The 12,978-nt window shown below is 33.7% G+C and overlaps 1 protein-coding gene across 2 annotated transcripts in view; it reads left to right on the top strand.

The window, feature by feature from the left end:
- opa (odd paired) overlaps nt 1-12,978 on the top strand; it is a 40,695-nt gene that overhangs the window by 3,233 nt on the left and 24,484 nt on the right. For both annotated transcript variants that reach the window (XM_065307207.1, XM_065307206.1), the window contains exon 2: nt 2,936-2,977. The gene's annotated coding sequence lies outside the window, so the exon portion shown is untranslated. The remainder of the gene's footprint in view (nt 1-2,935; nt 2,978-12,978) is intronic.

Below are 12,978 nucleotides of genomic sequence, written 5' to 3'. Positions count from 1 at the left end.
TTGTAACAAATTCCACGTACTGGTATGCACAATTTATAATGGGAATGCAGGTTACGTAGTTATTAGTTATTGCGTGATTCGACCACTTAATATTACACTGAATACAAAAACATCAAACGACGAAGGTTATTCTTGTCGAAACGAATGTTTGTTTTAATTTTAATTGCGATTTCGCGGTTTGATTATGCACCTCACAATAAACACAACACTGACGGTCATCAGTTAACTAATTCGTGTATGGGTACAAACTTTGTAAACATCACTGGAAAATGAGCAATAAAACGAAATGAAGTTCTTTTTGGATTATATACGACATTTTATTTTTTGTTATGTGTGTAACATAAAAAAGAACATTAAAACAAAATTTATTACAAAAAAAAACATGCTGATGTGACTGCTTAATTAATTATCGTTCTTTAATGCTTAGAAATGTTGATTAATGTGCGATATTTGTGCAGTGCACACATTAATGTCCACTAATGTAATAAAACTGAAAGTTTGTATCATCTGATGACACGCAAAAACAAAATTAATTTATTATACTTGCGTTGTGCATCATGGGTTGCCTATGTATTCACTGACAGTATATTTTGACAGTGCGCAATAGTGAAACAACTGAATAGTTTGATTTTTTGTGTTTCGTGTTCTTCGGAACGATTAATTTCCCTGTCACCAACGTGTGTGCGCAGGATAATAGTGACAGAACGTACGTGCGCCAACACGCAATTACGTGACAGGTTTACGCTAAAGTTTTCCATTTTCACTAAAACCTAAATGAAGACAAATGAATTTCCATTTGCAACTAGTTTCTGGAATGTTTTGTCTCTGTGCAAGGTAGACAACCAAACATACTTTGCAGTATCTAGGTATTTATCTACTAGTAAAATTAATTTACTTCTCTTTGTAAGGAAACCTTTGATGGCAGAGAAGTCAGTTAGCAGAGAGGTGTTGGTATGTTGTCGATATTGATGTTGATTGTGCAGATGCAAATATCGACGCAAGATGAAATTCACTATGATGGCGACGCATACCATGCTCATAAGTGGTCGTTGTACGGGGTTTGTCAAAGTCTATATTAAATTCCGTTTGCATGATAATAATAACAAGGCGGGAGATTTCAGCAAGGCGCCCCGCCGCCGTCGGGTGCACCGGGGCCACCCTGGTGCGCATTGTTATGCTGCTAAGAGTACACACGTGCTATTTGTACTTACAACGACAAACGTCAATCGCATTTCGGTAGAATATTCGAGATTAGAAAGTCAAAAATAATTTTTTTAAAGAAAAAAATGTCTAAATTATAAGTTTGTATATTTGGTTGCCTAAAACGTGTATGATTGGTTGCTGTTAAGTTTTTTGTGGTTAAAATTGTACTAACCTTAATAATTTCCTATCAATTGAGCACCCTTCATGCTTGTGCACACGTTGTGTGCTCGCAGGAATACTAATTGCAGTATTTGTGTTTCCGGGTGGCGCGTCGCGTACGTCCCAGTGTGTCCCGGTGACCGCATTGTGCGTATCGCCCGGGGGTCCCGCATGCCCCACAATTGCACCGCCACCCTTCGCGCCGAACTCCTTGACTGCGCGAATGAACGTTTTGCACCGATTCGGTTTTATATTCTTTTTTTTTTTCACTCGTCTGTTGTGCGATTTGAGATCATCGGTAGCCGACGACCTCCCGTGCGCCGGCAAACATTTCTCGGATTGTTTAAACCCGACGACCACCCGGGGGCGGCTGCACAAAACGCGCCCCCCGTCGGCGCTGGCAGCCGGCCGCGACACGCGACGCACACGACATAATAAACATCACAGACGCGCTTGCTCTGGTCTTTCTCGGCCGCTCAGAATTATAAGCCATGACAAAACGATGCGTATACATGTGTGTATGTGATCTGAATTGCTCGCTCAGATCAACTGCACTGGGTTTTGAGGCACGCGTTGAGACCAAGCCAAAAAGCATCCCGTTCCGGTCCACGGGCGGAAAGTATTGAAAAGTGCCGAAAGTTTAAGCGATTAAAACTGGCTGCGCGTTGTTTATTTCCGCGAGCTGTCAACAAATGCGGAATTTATTGCTGATTGTGCTGTTGAACGCTGCGCAAAAGTGGAACAATTTATTGCATCACAAATCTTGTTGAATCACTTAAATCTTGCACTCGCAATCAGATAATAAACTTAAATTTCGAAAACAAAACATTTTTTGGGTTAAATATTCATTATTTTATGAAAATAAATTTAATATATGTAAACATAATATTTTAATGTTGAAACGATGAAAGTTTGTAAGTACCTACACGTTGTAAAAGTTTCATCATTAATTTATGATGACAACAAAGGCTTTAGACGTCTTTAGAAACAAAACATGCGGTTGTACTCGTAGTTAAGTGAGCAACGCACAAATTAATCACATATTTTAACAAGATTTATTTTGCGCGGAGTTTTTAGCGTTGTTTTTCTTCTTCGGTGAAAATAATCGATGATTTGTGGTGCCAACAGTCGAGAAACTTGTAATTCCCGCACGTAATTTTCATATGTTAACATATTTACATTTTGTTAACATATTAATAATAAATTTAGTATTTTACTGACATTATTTTCATTTGCATATTGTTAAACTTTTGTAATGGAAATACTAAGTTGTCATAATACTAAGATAATAATTTTTAATTTTTAGATTACTTAATATTAAAAATATCTTCAGTTATTAGCAATTTTCTTTAATTAAACTCGGGATTTTATTAGATTTTTATTGCTTTTTATACGATCTAATAAAATTTAACTATGATTAAATTTTGCGATTTTATAAACGATTTGTGCTATTAATTTTCAATTAACTGTTTTACTAGTTATTTGGTTTTTTTATTTTAATTTTGCAAAATGTTTTTTTTCATTGAAATGTCATTAAATTTAATTAATATTAGGTTTTTTATGTGTGTTATAGATTTCGATTGATGGCGGAAACATTTAATACATGAAACTAAAGGTAAGTTTTTATTATTATTTATTACCTTCAGAAAATTTTGTTTTTAAGCGTAATTTAAAGATTAGTGCATAAATTCTTTGTTATCTACAAAGTTTTGCAACTTAATCCCAAAAATATTTTTCATTTTAAATAGTTTTTAACATTGTTTAAATATATTTAATCTCATTAATAATGAGAACAATAATTCTACGATATTTAAATGAAGAATCATCGCTTCTATTCATCGTTTTGTCTATAATTAGTTAATTTCCAGACACTAATGTGTTACAAATCAAAATCTAATTGTCTAATTTTGAAACAATTGTTCATTAAGAACTAATAAGTTCGTTTTGCTCGTTTGTTTCTAATTAACAGATCAACAAATCAACAAATTATCAACTTGTTTTTGCCATTGTAATCATAATCCCAATTATTCATAATTAAGTAATTCGAAGACGAATTTAAAGACAAACTTAATGATCTACTCCTCTGTTTTTATACTTTGACACACCCTGTATTTTTATACCATCAGTATTATACCTACATATACAGTTTCCGAATAATTAAGTTTCGACTCAAGCTGTGCTTTCATTATGACGTGCATTATGTAAGTACTATTACTATCCGCGAGTAATAAGTACAGCATTGCGTGCGAGTTTTTTCTTCTTCTTTACGGCTATTTGCATTAAACGTGCACATTTAGCGATTTTTATTCGCTGGGTCTGCGTTTTTAGAACTTTTCACAGCGTGCGCGGAGAAATTTCCGCCAATGCGAGCGACGTGCACTCGTAAAACGCAAATTTAGCCGCACAACGGAACAGTAATGAGTTAATTCATATTAATGAACGTTAATTATCATTATGCGGAGGTATTAAACTCGGTAGACATGGACCTGGAAATGTAATAAACAAAATACACACAAAAACACAAATATCTTAAAAGTTATCATAATAATCACTAGATGGCGCTAGCAGAAGCATTTTATTAGTATTTCTGATTGTTTTGCTCTAGTTACTTAATTATTTTGCTAATACTAGTTGGTATTTTTAATCACACATTGTATTTGCATAAAATATGTAATTTTATTTAAATTGCCATTAATTTAGCGCAGAAATTTTTAAATTGTCGGGAATATTTAATTTAAATTAACATAATAATGATTTTTGCACCAATTCAAACTATTGCAAGTGGAATAAACTGAAATTACTCAAGCACAACGACTAATGAGTTTATTAATTAAGACTCAGTGAGTCAGGGCGCTAGACACATTACATATCATGGGCGCCACGTCATATTTTCATCGTGCTGTGCCACGCACCGTTTAATTACGAAAACTTAATCACAATATTAGATTCGAAAGCTTTTATCTTAATGAATATTTAAATTTTCTAGCTTATAACAGAAATAAAACATAATACAGGTTATATGTATTTATGTGGTTGAGTGTATTTGGTTGCCTACTTTATTTCAACTTAAATAAAGATTTCTTCATTATCCGTACAATTCCGCCGAGTACAATAAGTAATTTCGTGTATAATATGGCCACAAAGCAACCAATAATACAATCTCAATATTATTCAGTCTTTGGTAGGTAGGAATATGAGAATAATTTCGATTCATGTTTCTTTGATTCCCATTCTCGCCTCTCACAATCACACTGTAACCGGCCGAGTTGGTCGGCCGACACGCTAATCACAATTAGCTTTCCGGCCTTTATTGCCGCGGCGCGCCGACGAAAACAACGACTACCATTATGCTACCATTTTTGAGCGCGCGGCATCGCGGCCCTTTTCACTCCGCACATTTGATGCCGAAACACAATGGCGGCTGTGCGCGCGCGCGCGTGATAATAGATGAATGCGTGGTCGGCGGCCGCGGCGGCGTATCACCGACGGTCGGAATAATCAGAATATAAGCATAATGAGACAATGCGACCGGAAAGAACAAAACGAAACGAAACGAGAACGAAAATTCCAATTAATTCCGCATTATGTTGCCTCTTTAATCGGCGTCCACTTTGTCGGCAACCGACAAATCATCTTACGATCGTTTAATCATTATATTTAGTAAGTATGTTACCAAAAATGCATTTTATATCGAAAAATGCTAATAACTATGATTGAAACTCTGTAGCAAACTTTAATTCTTTATTTAGCACCTATTAAATACTAATTTTTGACACTTTAATAGTTATTCTTATATTCGGGGAGCACACGAATTAAACAAATCATAGATCATCAAATTCTGTTCAGTCGTTCTTAAGTTATAAATGCTCTAACTAACACGACTATGTTTTATGTATACAGATGTATATTTTATGTAAGTTAGGTTATCTATATTTAATATTAGCATATATCGATGACTAAACAAATATTTTAACATCTTTTTCATGCATTCATCTTGCAGTCACATAGAATAGAAATCACATCACCTTCGAAAAGCATTTAGCACAATCCATTGTCACCGAATTGTGTGCATATCTGTTACACAATAGACCATTCCATCCCTCCGACTTATCTTGGGTGGTATTTGTAATTTATAATAGGCCACAATGTGTCACAATGCGTAAATGTTGAACGTTTAGTAAAATCCGTAATGTTTTGGCCATTGTTGGCGTGAAAGTTAACTTTTTAGCTTTAACAACTCTGTAACAAGGTGATTTCCATCATAACCAAGACGTTTCTCGACTCAGTATTATATTGTATTGTATGAATGCGTATTCAGATGAAGTCGAGCAGAAGGTTGGAAAATTATGGCAGAAATCTATTGAGTATTTGGAAGTAAAACGCGTGTTGGTGCTCAAACAAGTGGAAGATGTGAAATGAAAAGAGGCCGTAATGGTTGATTATTCCAGGAAGGTTTGCAAATGGGTGGTACAGTTTTCTAGTTATAGTTTCTTAGTTAAGTAATAAGTAGGTATTTCCATTAGCACAGAAAAAAAGTTATTACTAAATACTTCCTTCAATAGAATTATCATAGAAATTATTTACGTGCAATTTTTGTAAATTTGTTGTATTAATCTATGATTGCGCAATGATTGCACAATCACAACCATAAGATATTAGCTATTACTGAATAATTACGTCGACAAATTGACGCAATGCGATAAATTTATAAAGAAAAATGATTATTTACTCTGGTAATTGTTCCCCGAAGCAGTTTTGCTTCTAAATTACTGAATTTATTTGTTTATTTATCTTTTAACTTAAAAAATTTAAAAGAAGAATTTATTTTATGGGTTTTTACACTAGTTATAGCTGTCTACTAATTTATAATAACAAAAATAGTTATTTTTTCGAAAATATTTAAAGAAAATATTCACTTTAAATGTTGTTGCAACTGAAATAATAACTTTAATTCTTGAGTTTATTATATTCACTAATTCACTAATGCACATGCAGAGAAAGGGTGGTTAAATAGAAATGAGAGGTATTTTGAAAAAAAAAATCAAAATTTTTCCAAAAATGTCCCAAAAATTTCAAAAGTCCTTTAATTTTAATTTGAAATTCAGTTTAAAAGATGATTTTTCAAATTCTACTTCAGTAATAAATTACTTACTATAAACTAAGAAGACGTTAAAAGAAGTCGTTAGAACCGACACCCTCTTCATCCCCTAAAACCAATTCTTCGCATTCTTACTTTCATTTCCTATTGCAATATTGCCGTTTGCCCTTGTCATTACTTCTACTTGTGCTTACAAGAAAAGAGAAAAAACTCTATACGCGTGAATGTATTGCCTCAATGCTTGTTTGGCATGTCCCCGGTGCGCTTTTGGTGTCCGCTGCTCGCACATTACACATAATACGCACTGTTTACACCAGTCCGCCTTCGAAATTTCATGGGTGGTCAATTGTGTCGCCCCCTCGGCGCACCCCGCCCTCCTCTTGCGCTATTCTTTACAAATGCCAAAATAGAAAATACTAACGACAATAAAACCCGAAAGACGTTTCCAAGACGAAGCATTTGCAACCATACCCAACTAGCATATCGAGTTTCACTTTAAATTACCACCGAGTCAAGCGATGCGAACATTTCACTTTAGTTCACTTGGCAATTTTTGACTTTTTGCATTCAATTGCAACGCACGAAATGAGTTGCAAATTTCTACTGTGGCCTGACGTCTAAATATCGACGCACAACGTGAAACTTCGAAATGGGGCGAATGTGAATGGCCATTATTGTAATTTCCTGGTTGTTATTTACATGATTTTTGTATTAGATGTCGTAAAAGTCTTTTGTGAATAGGCTGAGACAACAAAATCGCACCATTTGAGATTATAAAACGGCGGATTATACAGAAAAACAAAGCAATTACGATATCAAACACAAAAAATCAAAGAAAACACAAACATTATTTAGTTTTATAGGTTATAAACGTGACAAACAAACAAACACAACATTTACAAACACTTTTTTTATGTTTTTGCCTATAAATTAATTAATTATTTAAGTTTAATGACAGTAAATGTCAAGATAAAAGCTAGGCATGATTATGCAACCAAATATGCATGTTAATTAATTTACTAGCTGACATTTAAAACGCATTGTATTTATTATTCCCCTGATGCGTTTTTTTCTTCTTTTCGAAATTAAATTAATCGTACATTGTGTAATAATGCAATTGTGAAAATGTCAATGTGTCTTGCTGTCTGTCCGATTAATTTAATTGTCGACACGCGGCGAGCTCTCGTTGAATTAATTTACGATCGGGACGTGACGCGCGAGTGTTACCTTTTAATTGCGCGAGAAATTATTACGCACTTAAGGCGCACTTTATCGCTGGACGTCGGATTAATCATCATATATATTAATCACTTTTAATCAGATAACCACACTGAACATCATTGCTACCGACTGCATATGTGTATCTTTGGTTGCATATAGTAGCAAAAAAATTTTCTTTCAAAATTTTTATTTTTTTCAATTGCCAAGTAATTTTCTTGTGTAGTTGTGTCTCGTTAAAATTCCTGAATGCAGAAAATCACGATTTCTGCGACTGGTGGCTGAGTAACACCAGTACACGACGTTCTGTCGCCGTGTTTATCGAATTGCTATTAAATCCATAAACGTGCTTATTAAAACTTTTTACGAGCACAACCGTATGTATTTATACTGTGATGAAACGATTTTATGATATGAGCATCGAGAAGGACATGACAAACAAATATTCTCGAGTGTGAGCAAGCTACGAATACAAATATGATGGAAAACAATAAAAATTGTCCGTTTTTGTGTTTCTTAGTTGCTATGGGTTTACGTGTGAGAGTATATGAAATGTTTATGCGGCGATTATAATTTTTCCCAACGGCAGGAGAGACTTTAGTTAAGGCAACTCAAGTTAAATTTTACTTAAGAATTCCAGAATGCATAAAATCATTTATGAAAACGGTTTTATTGAATGTACGCTACGTGTTTTCATGACATAATGTTGAAAACACTACAAAACTTTCAAGTAAACGATCAAATCTTAAATTATTAACTATTAGAATTATAAAATATTCAAATTTTTTCATCAAACAAACTTTTCATAAATTAATATCTGTGTGGTTGACTAATTAAATGAATTAAACTTGGTATAAAACCTTCGTGTATGTCACAATTGTCATAAAACGTCGCGACGTTTAAAAACGCATAAACTCTTCACTTTATTATACGCCACTCATACTATCACAACATACATTTAAATTTTAAATGGTAATTTCTTAACGAAAAAAATTAAACTTTTTGGTTTTTTACCACTAAAATTTTGTTAAACAATGATGGGCGTCATCAGACAGTTTATTATCATCGTAACTTATTCGAAAATCGACCACTTGACCAATTAACGTTTTCGATGCGTGCTTGAGGCTTGGATTCTTGCATGTGATGTCGTCGTTTTTTGATGGTTTATCGTCGTGCGCTTGATTTTATGACGTTTTGTGCTCGTAAAATTATGATATAGTCTCATAGTCGATGGATAAAATGTTAATTGAAATGTTACCGGCGATTATGGACATTGTGGAGGTTTGTAATCATCACAGTCGTCAAACTATCACAGAATGTCAATGGATAGTTTTTTTACATTAATCTAATAATAGAAGACAATAAAAGTTTTATTGCTGCAAAATAGTTAAGATTTTAGGTTAAATGTGAAGGTTTTTAGGTATGCAACCCAAATAACTTTTAAAAAATCAACAAAATGCAATATTTATGATTATAAACGTTATTTAATGGTTAAATTATATTTTTTACATTTATCACAAGGAAATTCCGAAGCAAATTAATTTTTTATCCTGTTAAAAGGTCAACAAAAGTCAATCGCAATGAAATTACTAATATAAAATCAAAAAAGCAAACGTAGGTACGAGTACAAGCAATCAAAATCGAAAATTACGATGACGATTACGAAAAAAAAACCATAATAATAATATAATCATTGCGTGGCCTGTAATTCCGAGATTTTTAATCTTAAAAAAGTGAATCACACACAGCGCATACACGGAATCGAAGGCGCAGTAATTCATTTCGTGATTCGAAAATAAATTAATTTCTTTGACGCGCTGCGCGCTTTGCATGTGCGGCGCTGCTGTGCGCAACCTTTTGGTTTATTAGTTAGTAGGTACCCATACTCGTACATATAGTATACGAAAATAACGCGTACAGGCGCGAGTTTAATAAAGAGGAGCGATGTGGAAGCGAACGCAATTAGGCGCGTGATGCACGACGCCTCGAGGTACAAAAAATTGTAAGCTGGAAGCAAGAAAAAGTCACTCTGGGGCAGGCGGCAGTGCGCACAGCGTGCGATAATTCCAAATAAATTAAACTAGCATAAGGGTTGCCCACTGTATACTCCGGTTAATAAATAAATAATGAAAATGATATTTTTAATTTTATTGGAATTTTATTATTAGATAGCTATCAACCGCCTGAAAGTATGCAACCAAATTTACACTTAATATGTCATATGAGTTGATGATAAATGAAAATTGAGGAAAAAAGTAATTTATTTTGGTTTTCTTTAGAAAAATAACATAAAAGAGTTTTTTTTTCTTTGGCAATTTGCAGCCCTATCGATCTAATTCCACACGTAAGCCTGAAAAGCAGCTGTTGTGTATGTCATTCGGTTAATTCTCGCGTGTTTTTCCTCGCATCATCACTTAAACCGCGTTCGCCCGCAATAGACCGGAATAATATAAAATGGTGGACCACATGCCGCGTCCAAGGACCTCAGCGTCGTCGGGGGGTAATATCGCCAGGCGACACAACAAAGGCCACAACGGAAAAAGGCGACCACGGCGAACATATCGCAGCGACGAGACGCAAACGATGCGATGCCGCTTTTTATTAATATGTTTCCATTGTTGCGATGCGTTGCGTTGTTGTTTTCTATCATTCTATCGTGGGCATTGTGCGTCATCTGCGCGCGGGGTTAATTTATCTTCAGTTCCGCAACAAACATAAAAATGTTGAAATCTTCGTGTGTTTGAAACGCTTTCTAATTTTTGGACAAAACTATTTGTTATTTTCGAAAAACCTTGAAGAAACATTGTGGGTTTTGACTTTTGACTTGCTAATGATTTACAAGAGGGCAATAAGACGACTTATTTATGCCCGGTGTATTGAATATTTGATTTACAATGTGTTGCTATTGTTGATTCCTGGAGTATTAGAGTATTAGGGTAGTGGCCAAAAGGTGCTGGGCTGCATAATCTCCAAACATGTCTTTTTTTTTTATTTGAAGCTTTTATTCAAAATTTATTTTATAACCCAATCTAGTTGTTGTATACGTTATAAACTCATAAAAGTTTTGGTGACTTTTTTTCTGTTATGCGGTTGTTGCTTGTCAAACTATTGATGATTTATTGAAGGGTTTTATAGTGCCAATAACCTAGAAATGCAAACAATATATGTTGACACATTATACACGTAAAGTCAAGCAGTTTATAACGCGCAATAAAATGAAATAAAATCAATTTTAAAATTAACTGTACCAATTTTTTGTTAATTTTATAGATTTCAATACAGTTACCTTCATGTTCAGTGTTAACAATGATGTGAACAATTATAAATGTCAGTTGTGTGGAGTGAAAAGTGAATATTGACGCGTGAGTAGATTTATGCTGTTGTGGCACGTGTTACGGATGTTTTACACACTCGCGGAGTGTATTTACGAACCGGCGACATGATGACACGCAAAATGTCGATACAAGAAAAACAAACGCTGGCAGAATATCAGGAAGCATTAAATCTTTGGTTTATGTGCTTATTTTTGCGCATCTGTACGAAAAATAAACTTTTCTGGCTGTTTTTGTAGGTTAATGTCAAAAAAATCACATAACCTAACTAAATTTAACAATTTTTACATTTGACAGAAGAAAATTAGTAGTTTTACTTTTAATATTACTTTAATTTTAAATTTTTACTTAAAATGCTTTAAGAATAAGCGAGTTGTATGAAATTTCTGTCGAGTTGTGCGACCAATCGAGTTGCGAGCCATGCCTCCACGAAATCAGGCGTGGCGTGTTCGCGTTCTTCGCGTCTACCTTGCGTTCGCACCTTTTACTCCTTCACACCTTGCGCGTCTTCGCGTCACCGCCTTGATTCACCTTCAATTACAACTACCACACTCTTACTCACACCAACATCAAATTCTAACACTACTAATAACATTATTTTCTTTTTTATGTTTCTTTGTTTGTTTGGTTATGAATAAACAATATGGACAATCAGAAAAAGTACTCACTTAATTCAAGATTGAGTTATACCTATTCTTATGCGATATTCACTACTGATAAACAGCGTATTTACATTTGAAAGCGATTGTTTCACGATTTGAAATTACACCTAACGAAACAAAAGAATACAAAAGAAAAGAAAAAAAGAAACGAATTTAATACATATTCAAATACTCGTTGGTTCAATTGTAAGTGTAAATGGAAATGTAATTAATGCAAATGATACTTTAATCTAAGTTATTATATTTGAACGTATCAAGATGGATTGTAATTACCTAAAGTTTTTATAATGTTTTGCTTTGATGGCGTTGTTTATGAATATTTAACTTTGGCGTGCGCGACAACCATCGCGACGGTGACATAAAACAGAAAAATTGAGTATAATGGTATAATATAATATGCGAAATTGGAAAATCGCATGATCGTAACGTAAATTAAAGTTTCAGTGATATTTTCGACGAAACACGCGAGTGTTTATATTAAAACTAGTTAACCGGGCAAACGTTGTTTTGCCATATAAATTATTTCTAGTTTCTAGATAAATTTTAGTGTAGACAAAAAGTAACTTACTTATTATAAAAAATAGGGGTTTGTGATAAAAAGCCAAAAATTTAGGGTTGTATGTATTTTTTAATGCCACATTAGGAAAATAAAAACAAAAAATTTGGACCAAAATAAAAGAAAAATTAAGGGTGAACAACCATTATCACTTAAAGATATGAAGAATAGATAGTTGCCGATTCTCAGACCTACTGCATACGCATACGCAACATTTTCTTTGGGCGGGATGAAAAATGATTAAATTACTAAAATGGTTAAAAAGAAATAGGGATTGATGATAAAAAACTAAAAATTTAGGGTTGTATGTATTTTTTAATGCCACATCATAAAAAATAAAAACAAAAAAATTCGTCCAAATATTAAAAAAAAGTTAAGGGTGAACAACCCTTACCACTTAGGGGTATGAAAAATAGATGTTAGCCGATTCTCAGACCTACTGAATACGCATATAAAATTTGGTAAAAATCGGTAAAGCCGTTTCGGAGGAGTATGGAAACAAACACTGTGACACGCAAATTTTATATATATAGATATGAATTATTTTAATGTATGCAACCAAAAGAACATGTGTCAGCCATTTTTTGTATTTTATATTGTTTGACACTTCAACTCTTTTAATTCTTCAGTAAAAATTGAAGATATTGTATTTAAAGTAGTGCTTAATTGTTTTAAAACGCAGATTTAATCATAAAAGTTGGTGTTTTGCTTCAAAAACGTAAAATTCTAATGGTTTTTCTTTATATTTAG

This window comes from Atheta coriaria, unplaced genomic scaffold (assembly GCF_025399875.1).
Source record: "Atheta coriaria isolate IRGN ID8LTWV9N9 unplaced genomic scaffold, Caltech_Dcor_3.1 hic_scaffold_7_pilon, whole genome shotgun sequence".
Taxonomy (NCBI): domain Eukaryota; kingdom Metazoa; phylum Arthropoda; class Insecta; order Coleoptera; family Staphylinidae; genus Dalotia; species Dalotia coriaria.
The sequence above is the reverse complement of the archived record's forward strand: the minus strand, read 5'-3'. Positions and strand labels throughout refer to the sequence as shown.